An 18,839-nucleotide genomic window follows, 5' to 3' on the forward strand; every position below is an offset into this window, starting at 1 on the left:
ATGTTTGTTTTCCCCCAGCGTTACGGAAGAAAAATCAACGAATATTTAAGTTAAATATTTTTTTCTGTATTTACTGTTCAGATGAAGCATGTTTTGCATGTTTTTAATGCCCAAGACGTGAGGATCCCTCTCCTCTTCCATAAAATTGGGGGATGTTATCATGTGACCTAGACTCGGCCATGTTGTTTTCTGTGGAATCAGGACGGCAAAGTCATAATTTGTCAACACAAATTGCTCTGACTGTTGTTTACCTGCACCAGGCAGGTTAAATCAGTTTGTAACGGTTCCACTAATGAACTTGAGACGCTTGTCGAGTACAAACAGGCAGGTCGGCCCCCAACTCCGCCCATGATGGCGCATCATTACCTTTCTTCTCTGCGTGCTAACGGGTCCCAGAGCAGCTCCTGGGAGCCGGGCGCCGCGCTCTTCACGCCCGTGTGGAAAGAGAGAAAAAATATATTTTGTAATGAATACCATTTATGAAGTAATTAATTTTATGCAAACTAGCGAAGATGAAAGCAAAAATCTTTATAAATTATGAATCGTGTTATAAGTTATCAGGGGTGCTTATCACGGCGTTAACGCACCTCCCCGTTAATTAAAAATGTTCACACAGAGTCAGAGAGGGAGACGGTGAAGCCGGCAGGCTCATCAGGTATCCGCGGTTCTGAGGGAAGCCTTTGTTCCGAGAGCCGGAGATTAGGCCGCTTCGCCACCACCGAGCTCACTTACAATAGGAACGCCAGACCAGGACAGGGAGGAAGCACATCCTGACATTCCCGCTCTTTACCCCTTCATTAATTCTTCCAAATGTTTGCCCGTAGACTAGACAAACTCTCGGGGCCCCCCAGCGGACCCTGGCTCCGGTTCCAGGACGCTCAGGCGCTACAGCGCTCATAAAATCCCAATTCATCAAGACGAGCGCAATTTGCTCCGAACGGGGAAAAAAGCTTGACAAAAGGGGGGTGAGGCTGTCAGCGAGACAGGTGGCTGGAGATCTCGCTCTGATACTGAGCGATATGAATAATAGATTCTGCTAAATGTACGCCAGGACCCGGGCTGTAAACACAGCTGCCTCCTTTCCCTTCCAAAAGAACAGCTTGGCTGGATGAGAAGCCCAGGCGCTCAGCCTCCACCTGAGGACGGAAGGGAGGCGGGGGGGCTGATTAACTAATCAAATGCAAGGGCTAAATAGGAGGCAAGGAGAGAGACAAAGGGAGGGGTGAGTCAAAAGGGTTTCCCTCGCTGGTTCTACCGATGCGGCACAAAGGATGTTGATTAATGGGGGTCTGAACGGTGAAGATTTCGTTGCTGACGAACTTCAGAATCCTCACGTTGCTGCTGTTAACCTGCGACGCCAGATGGTTTGTTCCAAACAACCATCTGAGAAGTCGTCCTTGGATGGTGACCAAAAGGGCAGGCGAGTAAAAAAAAAAAAAAGGTACTCGGCAGTCGATTGGATGGTCCATCTGTCCATCAGGACAAGCTGAGCCAATCAGATCCATAAACACGATGTGGTCATTGTAAAGGTGGCGGTGATGGAGTACACGTGCTCTGATTGTCATCAGGCCCTTTTCACGGACTTTTGGCACTTTTACTTTTGGTAATTTACAAGAGATTTATGGTCCTTCAGTTTTGTACAGAAGGGATCAGCTGATGTTCAGCCCCACCACCCCCCCCCCCCGGCCCTCTTAGACTGGACTGGACTGGGACACAGACATACAGGTTAGCATTAAAGTTGTTTGCTTTTATTAGAGTTTGCTCCATTTTTTTATCTAAAGTTAACAGGTTCTTGTTGGTTGACCTCATACAGCCTAAATACTGGTTTTATGAATCATCAGTCACACCAAGCGAATTTTTAAAAGCTAAATTTTGCCTTTACAGCCTTCGTCGATGAGACTTTCCTCCTCTTCAGCCCCGGGGGGTCACGACTACACACTGTTGTGTGAAGGAAACTGTCGCTAACGCAAAGTGCCGCGCTGCTTCTGGCCTCAACGAGCCACAGGTGAGGCGCAAAAGAAGTTTTGAGGTTTCGAGAGCTGTTTTCTTATTTATCGGTGCTGTCGAGGTTTTTTCTCACATGTTTTTTTTTTCTGTTTTGGGGACAAACACGCTAAATAATGCAGCGGCCGTGAACGCTGTTTGCTTTGGCAGGGACTGTGTGAGCTGCAGTCGCACGTTGCGAGGAACATCGTAGCGATTTACTCACGCGTGTGTTTATTCATGGGTTACCTCAGCGGCGCGTCACCGCGGACGACGACGTCGCTCTGCCGCCGCCCACCAACAACACTTCATCTACAACTGCGCCTCTGCTCATCTGACGACTCCCCAGATGAAATTTAGGAGGGTTTTCGCCCAGCCGAAGGTAATTAATTCTTCAATTAAATTGTTGTTAAACATTTTTAATGAGTAATTGGCACAGGGGAGCCGGAAACCAAACTGACGGTTACGCGGAGACAGACGGGCAACGTGGAGGTTTCAAAGTTGGTTTCTGCTCGTTGACCCAGTTTTTTCTGACTTCTTGGAGAATCGCACAGAAATATAAATAAAAAATCAAACGTCCCCCGGCTCAGAGGAGGTGTCCTTCATCTCAGGTGACTCCTGCTTCATTTGGATTCCTCCTTTCTTAACCCCCCCCCCCCCCCCCTCCCCACCTTCACTAATTAGGACACGAGACGGAGCAACAACTGGAGGTGCAGCGCTGCGGCAGAGTGACACCGGCGTGTGGGGACGTCTTCCATTTAACCTGATTTCACTTCAGTGTGAACAAAGACGAGGACAGGACGACGCCACAGAGCATGTTTCATTCATCGCCAGCAAAATGACGCGCGGAGAAAACCAGCACGCTGCATTTTTCATGCGTCTTGACGAAGTTCCACCTGGTGTTTCATGGAGCCATGAAACTTTTAGAGGAACCGTTTCCAGCTCAGATGGAGCGAGCGCCTGCAGACAGCTTCTGGATGACACCCTTTTCAGACAAAACATCAGAATTTTCAGAATCTAACATTTTAGAAGTCAAGAATTGAGCCCCCCCCCCAAAAAAAAACACAAAACTGCGGAGGTACAATTGTGACGTTGCTAATCATGAAGCTACTTCAGGAAGCTTTATTTCTTGACGGCTCTGCAGTCATACCCACAATTACAGACTTGTAAATGTGTCGCTCCCTTAATCACCCACAGAAGGGGACACACCAACCCCACCCAACCCCCACCACCACCACCACCCACCACCACCACCCCATCCCCCGACTGCAGCCCCATTAAGAGCGGCCATCAAAACAAAGAGCTGTCTCTGATGGCAACAATCGCTCGCTGTCACGCCGGAGCCAAACGTGTATTTGAGTGATGATGGGCGATAGCGGCGTGGATCTCTGTCAGACGGCGTGATTACCCTCGATGGATGAGGCAGGCACCACATACCTCCACCAGAGGCCCCGTCACCCTCAGAACCGTCCTGAGATCCCCCCTCGTGGCGCTGAGGGCAGTAAACAGAGAGCGGCCTATCCAAACATGCTCATTAGCATCATTAACGCTCATTTCTCACTGATGGACCCCTGGAGCTCTGTAGAACTTTCACCACACGCTCAGGAAAGTTGCCTTTTTGCACCTGCGTCTTGGAGCCGGAGCCCATTCTGGCCCACGTTCTGGTCTGTCTTTATGAGAATTCTGATTCTAAGTCTGAACATTATGGGTCCAGCTTCCAGAATTGTCCTTTGAAAGGGTTTTCCTCGCCTTCTCTACAGGCTGTTGTTTATATTTCCTCTCCTCCATGTTGGAGTCGTTGCCTCTGAATGAGAACCTCCTCTGAGGCAACACAATCTAAAATGTAAATGTTGCCCATGTGAGCCTTTCTAAATAAAGCCACACGGCAAACGCCAAGCCACTGAATCCATTAAGGTGCAGCACAGAGACGCAAAAACCCTCAAACAACATTCTTGTCTTAATTATATATGGAAGCCATTATATTCCCCAGACAGCACGGTATATTTAAAGAAACCAGAGACCTTCAAACACTTCTCCTCTCAGGGATCTCATACTTAACAGGAGATCTGCTCTTAAGGGAGCCTCCTCCGGGTACCCGGGCTGGAAAGAGCCTATCGCAGCCTCCGAGCTTCTACGCTGTGCCAACGCCGCGCCAACACTCGGGCTCATTACAAATGTTTGAAAAGCAGGCAATCGTTTCCACGTTTAACATCTGCGAGGATTAAAAAAAAAAAAAAAATCATATTTGAATTGCAAACGTTCAGGATCTGCAGCTGGTTTCAGGTGGGAATTTTTTTTCCTCCAAATTGTCTAAATTAGCTGCTGCTAGCTTAATCAGCGCTAAAGACTGACTGCGTTGAAATGTTCGTATTTTCACTTTTGAAAGGTTTTAGAAACTTTGTGGGGCAACTTCAAGACCTTCAAGACCACAGTTGTTCTGCTGGTTTCACCCAGGTGGGAAACATTAACAATTGCTAACGTTAACTGTTATTGAAGACGCTACAGCCGAGCTTCTTCCGAACTTGTTTCTTGCCTTCCAGATCACCTGAGATCCACCTCCGATCCAAACAGGTCTGCAGAGGCAGGAAGTGCCTCCTCACCTCAGCCACTAATTAAAGAGGCATTAGCCAGTGACAGGTAATACAGCAGATCGCCTAATTGCCAATGAACGCCTGCATGCCCCCCCACCCCCTATCCCCAGCCCCCCACCCCAGCGTTCCATTAGGCATAAATAATTTGGCCACTTGGGTACGTGCCTCCCAAATTACTTATTCTTTTTGTGTCTCAAATTACCTATTCTTTCTGATGTTGCTTTTAGTTGATTAGCGAGCCGAGCGTGACTAGCCATTGGCTTTTTCCAGGTTTTTCCAGCCTCGTTTCATTTTTCATGCGGTGAAGGAGTGTTTGGTTGTCGGTTCTACTCTTGGAGGTTCGTTGGGTTTTTTGTTGGTTTTTTTTGGTGGGGAGGGGGAGCTCGCCGTTCTGGTTCGGATGATAATGCCATGCAAAAATTCCCCAACTTTTCCTTTTTCTGCGGGAGTTTTGTCGTCACACCTTGCACCGTTCTCTGCTGGAGGCTGATGAGGGATGAATATTTAAATGCGGCGCTTTGCTTTGTTTTCGTCGCTTTCACGTGTGTGTTCGGCACATGCGAAGCACGCTTCATGAAAGATTCATCGTCCGCGCATGATTCAGAAATACATAAACATTTCCCAGACAAAGGATACTTTCTGTTGCTGCTGCCTGATCTCCGTGATCTCCCGGCTAAAGTTCACTCTTCGTCTCATTAGAAGTCTTTTTTCTTCCATCTGCAAACGTGAACTGAAAGACCTGTAAATGTGGAGCACGATGGGCCTCCTCACACATGCATATTATCATCCCGGTCCCACATGACATCATCAATTTTTAATTTCAAACAGGCCTATTTTTTGAAATTCATAGGAATTCTCTTTTCCTCGCACACATAAGTGGCTTTAGATGTTTAATGAGTTTCATTTTCAAGCTCTGTACTTTTCTGCGGGCGCTTTCACGTTTACAGAACTCCGGTTTCTTCTTTTGATTTCATAAAGTGGTTTTCAACAACCTGCAGACGTGTCAGAGAGTCTGAACGCTCCACCAGGGTGGCTGTTGATTAGCATTAGCTGTCCCTTCTGTCTATGTGCGGAACATTAGCATGTTTTTCCTTCTCCGTTTGGAGCCCAGAACCCAGCAGGGGGTCGGATCATCGCGTACGCAGGAATAAAGTGACAGATTGAGTTTCCTTTGTCAAAGTCTCTGATTCAAAGCTGCTCCGACACGTTTGTCACCGCACACGTGTACAGACAGATGATGGCTAATGCGGGCTACCGAAACGTTTCCAAAACGTTACAGCGGACCAGGCTAGGCACCACTAACACCTCAGATAACAGCTTAAGAATGTGAAATCGTGACGACATTAAAGATGCGTAAGTTGCGCAACTCCTCCCAGTTTAATACAAATGAGCCTTATTCATGTTCTAGCAACACGAGCTAAGCCACCAAAACATGACTAATATTAATAATAATATGAAGCCCAAAACCAACTAAATTAGACCTCCACCAATATTCCCCCTCACCTGTTGCTGGAAGTGAGGCACATTTAGGCACATTTGCCTGAACATTTGCATTCCAAAGATTGTAAAAACCATAATTGTTTGCAAAAAAAACCCCCAAAAAAACCGCAGAGCTTGTGATGCTGCCTGGACGGCTGAATCCGTGTAAAACATGCAGTGAGACTTTCACCAACTCCCAGACGGAGGTGTGATGGCGACCAGAGCCCCTCCTGTCTCCGTCTCGCCCCCTGCTGAGCGAGCCCGCATGCCGTCCTCAGGTTGCGACAGTCCCTAATTAAAATGTCCTTCCTCATTATCATCGATTGCCCCGCGCATTTTGGAAAACAACTGCAACACCGAGCTCTGGCAGCGGCGGCCGCGGCGGCCAAATATAGACATGTGACACTGGTGTTTACCCCGTCAGATGGTCCCCGGTCGGACATGAGAGTGAGGAAAGTGGGGCAGCAGCCGAGCTTCCCCAGTGGATGCTGGACCAGCGCTCACAAACACAGCGAGAGAGGACCGCAGATGGCCCGGAACCCTTTCCAGGGTTCATCAGCCGCAAGAAGAAGAAAAACACACACAAGAAAAACAAACTTCCGCTCATTAACGCGGCCGTTTATTCACTAACGAGTGTGTGGAGTCAGACTTTTACAGTCTGTGAGGATCAGATTCACACCTCACGCTCGCCGAGAGCAGAATTATCTCCTCTACGTTCGTAATAATCATCGCGGTTCTGATTAATGACGCAGGTTAACGGCGAGGAATGTTAAAAGTGGCAACACGCACAACAGCGACTTTACTGGAACGCAGGCTCTGACATTAATGCCATCAATAAACGGCTCCCCAAATAGAACCGAGGCCGTTTGATGCTCAGCAGGTAAAATTATGAGCCGAGTTTGACTGAGAAGGAAGCCAAACCACAAAAACAGGCTGAAAACAGGCAGGAAGGCAACTAAAAGGGGCCGTCGGGCCGAGCGTAAGTGAGGAGTTTGTCCCTAAATCACTTTTACAGACGAAGTCGTTCACATTAAAGTCAGTTTTAAGCTCTGGCGGCCCATAATTGACCTGGAGGCGGAGTTTTACTCTTCATAAAGAGGCTCAGAACTGCAACATGTTGCCATCAATCATTCATCGGCCAATGTGGGCGCTGGAACGCTTCGGCCTATTAATAATTCATGGGAACATATTGCCTTCCTGAACCTTTTCTTGCCTCATTTTCGACATTATTTCTGCACGTCTGCTGCAGGGGGGCAGTTAATTCACGGACTGTCCCTTTAAGGACCAGTGTGAAGGCTTGACAGACAGATGGACCCACGAATGGACGGACAGACCGAGTGGGACCGACATACCGGCATGTCAGAGGAGCCTTGTTGGCCAGGAGAGAGGGAGCATCTGCCGGCGGGTTTGAGGAGCAGCCATGGCGTCTGTGAATCAGGATCTCCCCCGACGCCGGCGGACAGCCAAGAGGGGCCGCGGGGGTGCCAGCGGGTCAGGGGAGGCGCAAATGTTTCCACGTTTAATCGACTAAAACTGTTAAAAATGCTTCTGAGGGGTTAAAAGTCAGAGAATCCACCAGACCCAAACGGCCCGACATTAGAAAATAATTGAAAAATAGGTGAAGGCGGTTCCGGCGTGACGTCAGTACAGGAAACTCGACGTAAAGACTGAAATGTCGCAAAAAAAAAAAACGTCGTCCGCGGATGGAAAACGTGCGTTTCTCTTCTGATGTCCGACAACAAACGGGAGAGACGGTTGCCGCCCTGTGGAGGCGCCGCCGCCATTGTTCGTCTCCACGACGAGCGGACGCCACGATTCCCAACCTGGGAACACGTTTGGACGCGTGTTCGTGATGTTCTGTGCTTGGCGGAGGAGCTTCTCACGTCGTTGCGACCCATCTGGAGGTTCAGCAGGCCCGATCCTCAGTTTGAGTCACCGACCACCTGACTGTCGTTCTCAAGACTGGGTTCCCCCAACTGGCCTGTTGGGGGAACTGTACGGAAGAGTGGAGCAGCTCGGCGTGGTCTGGCCCCCGGCGTGAGATGGTATCGTGCTCTCGGGCTGGAGCCAGAACCTTCCTCCACTGGGCTCCATCCTGGCCACCATTTGGTGGGCCAGTCGAAGCCTTCCGTACGAGTCAGTGGAAAGTGGGGATTTAGCATAAAGTAGCTCAAATGCCGAAGCTCATCTATAGGCACCTCCTCCCCCCAGCGGCAATCCAGGGGAAGCCATGATGCTGGTGTTGGGAGGGGGGCTCAGCAAACACAAGCCTGGCCCGTTTGACCACAGGGGAGGCCTGTCAATGGCCCAGATAGTTCTGCTCATTTCTCAGCGTTTTCTCTGCTGTTGCATTTAACATATTTTGGGGGGGGGGTTGTTCTAGAGTGTGTGTGTGTGTGTGTGTGTGTGTGTGTGTGTGTGCGCTGGGTCACCCAAGCAGGGACTGCCCCCCCCCCAGATACGCCTTCAAGTCAGAGAAGGTATATTAACTGTGAGGGGGGGGGTTAAACAGGATTAGTGTTATCAGCTGCACTGGCACACATAAACAAGTGCAAACTGTATTTGGACACACACACACACACACACAAACAGACACACACACACACATACAGACACACACACACACAGACAGACACACATACACACAAACACAAACAGACACACACCCATACACACAGACACCCACACACACACACACAGACACCACACACATACAGACACACACACACAAACAGACAGACACACACAGACACCCACACACACACCCACACAAACAGACACACACACAGACACCTCCACACACACACACACAGACACACACACACCCACGCACACACAGACACACACCCATACACACCCACACACACACACACAGACACCACACACACACAGACACACACAGACACCACACACACACACACACACACACAGACACACACACACACACACAGACACATACACATGCATAAACAGACAGATATGAGTGCAGCAGTGAAGCCCGGTGGAGCAGCACAGCGGTCTGGGATCACATGGACCAGTCTGGGTCTGGTTCTGTGATCATGTGGGGCCATGATGTGGCCATTTTTCCTGATCCGGGATGTGAATGGAGCCGTGATTGAGCGGAACGCTCGTCGTGAAAGCGCGCGCGAGAGTGCCGCTTAAAATAGGCCGTCGTTTTCAAAAACCTGCAAATGTCAAGAAAGCGAGCCCCGCCCCCGCGCCCCCCGCCTGGCCCTCCAGAATAAAGGTAATTTCCTGAAACTTGTTTCCCCGTGTCTCTCTGAATGTGGCACATCACGCCGGCCCCTCCCCCCCCAGCAGCGGATGGTGCTAATTTGCCGAACATCATCTCCTGCATGCCGACTTCAGGAAGTTGATTTATAGACGTTGCTGCTGGAGTTAATTGCAGTGCGCGACACCAATCACTCTTCGGTGGGGGGTGTGATTTCTGAGGCGGGCGCGGATTAGATCGACCCCCAGTGCAAACAAACAAACAAACAAACAAACATATTCATATCTCCCGCATTTATTTATCAATGTTTCAGATTGCGGCCTGCCTCCCAGATTGCCCTCTTTTTTTTTCCTGCCATAGATTCAATAAGTTGACAGAAACATTGTCAAGGCAGCGGCGTGGCTTTATATCGCTGCTGCCTACAGATCTGTCTCTGGGTAAATGGAAATGTATGTGAGAGAACACACACACACACACACACACGCACGCACACGGGATCCTCGAGAGTTGCTCCTCTCCGGAATGATGATGGTCGCACTCGGCAACATTCGTCTTGATTATGGAGACAGAAATGCTTTGATAATGATCTGCGAGAGACGCTCGTCTCAAGTTTGTCAAAAAACACTAAATGTCAAATCCCCGGTGGTGGTAGCTAACTGTCTGCCTGAGTGACACACACACGCACACACACACACATGCATACACACATGCATACACACTGACTTTTTTTCTGTCATTACAGCAACATTTTTGAGTAAATTCATGATTTTCCGATGAATAAAAACCAATGTATTGATTTGTGATTGAGCAATATTGAGGCCCTGAAGGTCAACACACTCCTGACACAGGAAATATTCAACAATAAAATGGTTCAGATCTTGCTGAACATATCACAATCTTTTTTCGATTTAGAATTGAACATTTTGTCTGACACTTTGACACTTAAACGTACAGTTCTTTTATTACTATATTCTGTATATATATATATATAGAGAGAATATGTTTCAAAGGGCCTCATATATATATATATATATATATTTATTTATTTTTAAAACATATTTTACTGTGACTCAATACAAAACATCTCTTATTGGATTTAAAAAAAAAAAAACAAGAATTCTAAAAAAATGACCAAGACTTTCAAGTTATTCATCTGAATATTCATTACTAATTATTCTAATTATTTGAAAAAGATCTCTTTTTTTAGTGCAGAGAAGAAAAAAACAGACTGAAAGCATCATTTTCATGTTAAAATCATCATCATGCATCAACAGGATGCATCAGATGGAGAAATCACTCAGGTTCAAACAGCAATTTATGTCAGCAACACACACACACACACACACACACACAGTTTTAAGAGTCGATCACCCCACAAATGCAGATCGGCAGGTACAAAACGCTAAACCAGTGGAATTCCTCTTTAAAATGCAAATGTGGAGTGTGTGTGTGTGTGTGTGTGTGTGTGCGTGTGTGTGCGTGCGTGTGTGTGTGTGCATGTTTGTGCTTTCACCTCCTCTAAACTGTCAGCTCTCAGTACGACCTCGCCCTGTGACCTTTAAACAGTAGCGACATCATGTTGAGGATTCAGTTCGTTATTTGGACAAACACAGGAAAATACTCACATTTTCCTCCCATCAGCTGATCCCGTTACTACATTAAAACATTTCATAAAAATCCCATCGTTCCATCTGTTCCGATCCTGCTCCATGACCTCCGATCAGCACCTGGAGGTCATCAAGAAATCTAATGTATTGATTGATTTTCCGTGTGGCCGGGACCGCCCTGCCTGCCGCCGCCGCCATCAGCAGCAGCCCCGCCCCCACCCGGGCTTCCCAGGGAGCGTTTGAACATCTTGAGCGGCACAAACGTGGACCGGGCCTCCCGCTTGGCTGGCGTCCAAACTGCAACTGGCGTCTTCTGGGAGAACAAGAGGAGAAATGGAACAACTGGTTTTAATGAAACAATTACAAGACACTAATTATTATGTTAATGTTTTGCTGCTATCATCAGCCTCCGCTAACAGCCTCCTGCACCTAGAGGTTCGCGCAGTGTGTGCATGTCCCTGTGTGTGCGCGCGTGCGGGGGGGGGGGGGGATGGACATTTTTCAATACGCGCTGGTGTGCACGGCACAAGTGTGTTGAAATGTAAAAAGGGGCCACAAAACGCCGGCTGTTGTCACTGAATGTCAGGTACATTAATTCCCATAATGCTCAGCGCAAATAAATTAGCAGCCGGGTTGCCAGCGATCCGGAGCCATCAGTTTAAGGTGTGTGTGTGTGTGTGTGTGTGTGTGTCTCAGGAGGCAAGCCTGGAGGCCAGAACACACAAATAAACAGATGCATCACATAGACACATGAACACACACACACACACAAGGGCAGCAGGGCTGTTGTGTTAAAGGCTCATTCCACCGTTCTGTCAATTAGGCTTCTCTCTGGTTAATCGGCTAACGCCACGGTGGGCTTCCTTTTCTCCTGCATGTCACCACATGTGTCTCCTGTGAAGCAGGTAAAATTAAAGCAGCAGATTGTTTGTTTTTCCTTTGTTGCTTCTCAAATGTTGCTCAAGCGCGATGACAGTATTGGCTAAGTCGGCGGTGCTAGGATGTCGGTGAGGATTTGTGATATTCTCTGGTCACGGCAGCTAGAAACAGCTTCTCACGTTCAGATTTTTGATTCTAAGGCAGAGTTTTTCTTCTCGGTGGGGCTACCTGCCTGAATGATGGCTCAAAGAAAGAGGCCACAATGTGCCGACTGTCTGCCATAAGTCAGTGAAAGAGGTGATTCATGAGCGGCGGCCACAAGGTCTTGGCCGCCGCTCTTTGATTGAAACCTGTTTAGCAACACAAGCTAATTTCATTACATGGTGTCGGCGCACACTGAGTGGCTCCTGAAGGGCGCTTTGAAGCGGCGGGGCCCAAACAATGACACGGGCTGGTCAGGAGGGGTCTGATTGGGAAGTGTGACGGTCGGTGGTGGAGAAAACAAAGAAGACAGTTTTTTTTCCCTAAAGCTGAAGTCTGTCAGATATTTTGATGTGTCCCAGACACCACAGAGCAGCTCCTCCTGAGCCTTTTACTCTCAGCTCTCAAGACAATTGACTTCCTCCACCATCACCCCCCCACCCCCCCACTGCCACCCCACGCTCCGGGCCAAAGCCTTTCATGAGGAGCCATCGCAGGCTGCTGCAGCTGTTCTGCTGGGGTTCTTCCCATGAACACCGCGGCTACGGAAGCCGCGCTGGAAACCGCGTCAGCTCTGACTCACAAGAGCCTTGTTGTTTGTAATTGTACAGTTTTCCTGCGGTTGGATCTTTGTGGACAACCGTTCGGGAGGCGCAGGAGTCACAGTTAGCATCGAGTGCTATGTGGCTAACGACAGTCATATATCGCCCGCGTGCCAGAGGCGCTGCGGTTTCCTTCCATTGGCCTTTGATTGTTTCTGAGTAAATCTTAACGGATTTTCCGGTGGTTTAGTCGGGACGCCGGAGATCAGGTCTTCCTGAAAGAAAGTTTTGACAAACAAACAACATGGCAACAAGCGCCAGACTTTGAAGTAGCAGAATAATCTAAATTTGATGTCTTATTTGACAATAGACCTGCAAAAATTGGACATTTGGCAATTTTTGCTCTGAAGGAGATTAGCGGACTGGCAGAAGATCCACCGTGAAGGTAACTTTGCAAAGTTCACAGCGGACAGAGCAACCATGAATATTCATGAGAAATTAGCTCGCCATGCCCGATAGCGGGGCCTTTTCTGGCTCCGTATTAGGCCGTAAAAGAGATGAAAGGCTGTGCGAAGCATCCCCACTTCCCTGGCCTTAAACTGGGATACAATGGCCAACCAGCCGCTCAATTAGCCTGCCATCTTAGACTGACTGTTTGACAGGTCTGGCTAATTGTTAATCCCGCCATAACTGCTACTCGCAGTAATTAATCATGCAACAAAGGGGCTCTTGGAGCGGCAACCCTGCCGGTGGATGAGAAACTCGGCAGTAAAGGGTTGTGCAATTTACAGCCGAGGTTGATCAACAAATATTTAATCTTCATTTGCGGCACCTTCGCAGCGCCGCTCGTTTCCCACCGGATGTAAACAGGCGGGTACGTGCGATCTCCTGGCTTATGCAAATGCGAGCCCCACAGCGAGGGGTCGCATAGGTCAAGTGCCATTCATCACGAGATGGAGTGTCATTTTCTCCACTTCATCCCGCCGCTTAAAGAGGACGGAGAGAAAAAGAGGTGCTGTGTGAAAGAGGCAGAGCCGGACGCATTCTTCTGAGCGGAGGTACGAGGGGGGGCCAATAAGAACACAAGGTGCCACTGTGTCAGAATTCAAATGTGAGCACCACCGGTGATGTCATTCACCTCCCCAACCCCACCTCGAGTCATGGGACGAGCGGCATTCCTGGGAAAGGGGAAACGGACACAAAGGGCCGCCGTGTTTGCAGTTTAGCATCTCTGACTCATTTGGATGTGACCTACTGGTGTTTTTCTCTCTTTTTTTTTTTTTGTGGTGTGTCCAAACGATGATTAATATCTGTTTTCTATCTCTGTGCCGAACGGTCGCAGCAGCAAACAAGAGCACCTTTTGTTTTGGATGAAGCAGGAATTCGAGCCTCCCAGGCTCGGGGAGCTCATAAAGGCCAAATTGGATAATTTGAGGGGGGAAATGGGCAGAGGTCACGTCTCATCTCCATTTTTCTTCATCCTTTTTAGGGCAGATTTGACGCCAGTCACGCAACTTCTCTGAGGAACCCGGGCCGTCCAGAATGTGCGTCGTGTTTGTTGCTTCTCAAAAATTGCTGTAACACCAGAAGAAGATGGTTCTTTAACCGGGGAGACCGAGGGAAAGACGTTGCCATGGAGCTTTCAGATGAAAATCTTGGCTCCTTCGGTGTGACACCGATGCCACCTCCGTCTCTGAGACCCGGTACGTCCTTGTTGTCCTTCAGTCGTTCCACAATTTTTGTGCTGAAACCAAAGCCTCCGTCAGAGCCGCTGTCCAACCTGTCTGTCCAGCCACCTCCAAACAAAGCCCCCAACCACACAAAAAGACGGGCAGACAATAAACAGAAACAGCGGGAAGTCTTCCCTAATTTGACTTGCTCCACAGGTGGTCACCAGCTGCCGGCGGACAGGTTAGCGAGGGCCCCGGCGGAGGAGTGGGGATTCTGGTTTGGAAGCAGAGACAATGGGCCAGTGCTCAGGTCCTAAAACCGGGAGGTCATCTCTCTGTTTTGCACATTATTTTCTCCATTTGGCAGCGCCTGGAGGTGAGTCGCAGCTCCACAGCAGCACACACAGAGGCCTTTTGTGCGCGTGTCTGTGCACCGAGATGGGGGCTATCAGAAATTCCCCCTGTCTCCGTTCACATGATTCAATGAGAGCCCTGTGTGTCAGTCTAAGGGCTGTTCTTTTCTTGTCTATTCATGTCGCTCACCGGAGGGAAAGACCCAGCCGCTCTGGTGGCTGCAGGCCTGTTTTCGCTCATCCAGCGAGACAACAAACTCCGCACAACTCAAGACTCCCATAAACGGCAGCTCTGAATGGCTTCAGTCACGCCGGGATCTGAACCGCACGGAACCGCCGATGTCTCCTGCCTCCGCCACCATAAACTAGCGTGAAATCATCGCCTCCTGTCGAGCGATGAGCCACAAACTCAGATAAAACTAATCTGTTGTCTGAGAAGCACATGGTTGGGCTGAAGGTACTTTCCTCCGAGTCAGACATGAACCTCAGCAGACACCTGACCAGCCAGCAATAGGAACAGGAAGCACAAAGCAAAATGTCTCCTCGGGCTGGAAATGAGAAAGGTTCAAATTTGGTGCTCCGTAGATTAAATTCGGTAATGTTTGACGCTGGATCTGGGGCCGCGGGTGCGTAGGCAGGTCGCTGACACACCAGCGATGATGTCAGAATGGCAGGACAGGACGCTGGAGCGAAGAACTCCTGGCTCTGGCACGGACGGCGAGCGCTGGCACCCGCTGGACTGCGCTAATATACTTTCTGCTCACTTTCCAGATGTGAATGAGACTGAAGAAGAATGACTTCATTTGGATCGGAGTCACTAGGAGAAAAAGTGAATCGGTGTTTCGTCACCTTGAAACGGTTGCGTGGAAACCCAGAGCCGAGCGAGATTTCAGCCACGTTCGCTACACCTCTGACTGGTGATGAACGACTGGAAAATAAAGGCCAGTCCCGTTTGGGCACCGCGTCGACTTCGGCTCTGTGGTTCAGAAGTTCTTTTTAAAGATCTGAAGAAGGAGTTCAAAGAACTGGCATTAGCCGATGCCGCCCCTCAAATATTCAAATGTTTAGCCGTGTTGAAATACGTTTTAACCGCAGATTTATCCGGAATCCACTTATGTGTGGATTCATGAAGCTGCCCTCAGGAGATGTTTCAGAGCTGCTGAAGAACATTCAAAAGTCCCTCATGCTAAATACACACTAGCATGAGCTGGTAAATAACAAAAACCAGGAAAAGACAGACACTATTTTTTTTTACGCATTCTTGTTCCTAGAAATATACATTTGTAGATTGTTGTGATTGCGAAACCTTTGGAAGCGACCCGGGACGACTCACTATCGCCTCTACAGGCAGCGTGTGGTACTACAACATTCTCATTGGTGAGTTCATTCAATCTGTTCAGTGTTTCACTGACAGAGCTGCGATCTCCCACATTTCCAGACAGATTACCCAGACATCCTCTGAAGGCATGGGACCACCGGCCCCTTTCAGAACTCCTCTGTTAAGATCCAGAATCCTGACTCACCGCATTTCATTAGCGTTAGTTTAGCTCTGCGGCAGCGAGTGGTCTTGAAGCGTCGCGTGGACGCTGATGTCGCCGCTCTCGGCGCCTTAAAATAAAACTTTCATCTCTCTCGTCATCACATCCCGAAGTTGCCCCCACGTGTCCTGTCATTTAAATTCGCACAGCTGACGCAGGCTGTGAACAGGCGCTGTCAGAGAGGATAAAGAAAGGTTACCTGGTGGCTGAGAGCGAGACGCTTTACACCAGCAGATTTATCCACTCTGATGTTTTGATGTCACCGCGCGGCTCCTCCGGGCACTTTGCTGTTGTAACCAACCAAACCCCAATCAAATCTTTGAAGTCGTCATGTATGCATGAACGCCGTCTACCTTAATGCTAAATAATTAGCAAGCGAGCATGCGGCTCGCTGGGATCGCTACCTCCGGGCTAAACTTGCTTTTCCCGCTTTGATCATTACATTAATTAAATCTGGCTCCCTTGACAGGTCGGAGGCTAACAGACAGGTAGGTGTCAGGGGCACCTCGGCAGAGACACGAGCACCTGGTGTGTGGAGGCGCTCCAGCTGTCAGCGGCGATGCTTCCGAGTCAGACGGCGGTGGCGTTAATGTGAACTGATGTCCCAAAAGGGGAGGAAAAGATTGTAAGACACCCCTGTTCTCCGATCTGGAGGCGGGCGAGGCTGCGTCTCCACAGCCGCTCTGGCCAGAGGAGGAAAGAAGTCATGTTGTCAGACCTCAGTGTCAGCACGCGTCATCAACGGCGCCTCAGGGCCAAATTAGAAGTGTGTTTCAAGAGATGTGTCAAAAGTGTTCTCGGTCCACATCACAGCGGAGAAATCAAGCGGAGACCCAAACCAAAGTCAAATGCCACCGGCACTTGGAGGAGCAACTCACCTATGATTTATTCAGATCAAGATGGCTTCGAACCACAAATAATCGCACAAGTGTGTGTCTGCGTGGCGCCACAACAGCAGAGCGGAAACACCAGCGCGTGTTCATCGCTAATGTGCTGTTGCTACGACAAAGGTCAAAATTCAGTTGTTCAGCGGGAGCAAACATGTAACGTTTTCTTCTTCTTCTTCTTCTTCTTTGGTGGATTTAATGGGAAGAACACTGTCACTTCAGTTGTGGTGAGGTTTGCTGTTAAGCTAGCTATGCTAATGTGGCATAAAACATGATGGCACGCTAAGCAGAGCTCTGAATGCAACTTTACAGACACACGACAAGCTAGAAAATTCACAATCGCATCACTGGTGACCACCGTGTAAGCTAGGAGTCGCATATCCTTCGCATAATAATAAAAAAATTTTAAAAAATGCTGACATGGTGGACGGCGGCATCCTGCCTTCATGTCTCCAGACCTCAGCTTTTGTTTCAAGGATAGTTTTACTTTTCTCCTGACCCAAAAGAAGGTGCTTCCTTCTTCCTGTTTTTCACTGCAGCTCATCTGGAACACAGAACATCAGGACAGGACGTTTCCTGGGATACCAGCAAATCAAAAAAAGTGAAGAGGGAGTCCAGTTCCAATTAGCAGAAACAACTGAAGGCTCTTCAAAGAGCAGGACGCCTCTGGGCTCCAGCTGCAGGTACAGCGGGCCAACTCGCTCTGATTGCTAATATTTCAAGTCTGAAAAGAGAAACATGTGATTTCAAAGTGTTTTTTTTCAGGAACTTTAATGCCGCCGTCTCCTCCACAGAAGCTGACACGGGCTGCGGGGCAGGAAAACCTCCCTGCTCATCATGTAAATATTTCAGATGACACTAATTTCATATGAAATAATCTGGATTGTGCGTGTTGGATCAGCACGAAGTGAAAAGCAGCTTTCTGCTCTTCCTCCACATCCCCATCCAGCAGCCCACACCACAGAGCCTTCACTCGTAATTAGTGTCTTCAATATGTTGAACCATCCCACATACCTGCTTAATCAAACTGTTTTCTGGGCGTCTATTCAACCTTCAAAGACGCCGTTTCAAAGGGCCTCAGAAAACACAAAAGCGACTCGTCTGCGCGTCTCCTTTTGATCTAGATCATTAACGTTTTGGAATCAGGAGTTGACATAAGGCCCAGGTTTTGTTGCCACGCTCCTGGATCCGTTTCTGTGCGGTGGAAGTTGAAGATGTTTAGAAAATTGCTCCGATTATAGTGTTCATGTGCCATTTGATAGTGGTTCCAAGAACAAGCGGGGCCGCAGCCAAACCAGGCTACGCTGACGAGAGCTGGCGGAAGCGTCCGTCCTTTCACAGACCACATGGTCTCCTTACAGGGTGGACACGTCTCATTATCATGGTGATGTTCCATCAGCCACGCCCTGCTCCAACGCCGCGCTAACCAGGTTCTGGGAGGAAGCAGCAGAAGGACGCTGAGGCTAACGTGTCGAACCTCGCTGTCTGTGAATACTGTTAGCAGGTCGTAGAGTTGTTAGATGGAAGCCAGAAGATGAGCTCAGGTTGGGCTGCCCGCATTTAAACGTAGAGGTTATTGTGGGATGTCGTCACTCATGTTCAAACCGATCCGATGCTCTTCATTGTCCCCGATCACGGGGACTTCAAATGAGGTCGCGTTCTTCTCGGACATGTCGGATGAAGCTATCTCCATGTTTTTCGACGCAAGTCCTTCCTGTCCAGCGTCTTTTGGACACATCAGGGACGGCGTTGATGGACACATCAGCTGACCCTCCCCATGATTCTGTCGGAGCGCCCACGGGCGACAATTCCACGAGAATCACAAGAACTTCATTTCTTGCCTGGATGGAAAATTACAAAGCATTCCTCATGACAGG

At 48.9% G+C, this 18,839-nt stretch overlaps 1 long non-coding RNA gene across 1 annotated transcript; it reads left to right on the forward strand.

Moving 5' to 3' along the window:
- The first annotated feature begins 1,683 nt into the window (after window positions 1-1,683).
- LOC115250723 (uncharacterized) lies at window positions 1,684-2,331 on the forward strand. Its single transcript, XR_003889291.1, has 3 exons — window positions 1,684-1,725; window positions 1,885-2,005; window positions 2,238-2,331. It is a non-coding gene; the product is annotated as an uncharacterized lncRNA (long non-coding RNA).
- Window positions 2,332-18,839: the final 16,508 nt, after the last annotated feature.

Source organism: Takifugu rubripes, chromosome 8 (assembly GCF_901000725.2).
Source record: "Takifugu rubripes chromosome 8, fTakRub1.2, whole genome shotgun sequence".
Lineage (NCBI taxonomy): Eukaryota > Metazoa > Chordata > Actinopteri > Tetraodontiformes > Tetraodontidae > Takifugu > Takifugu rubripes.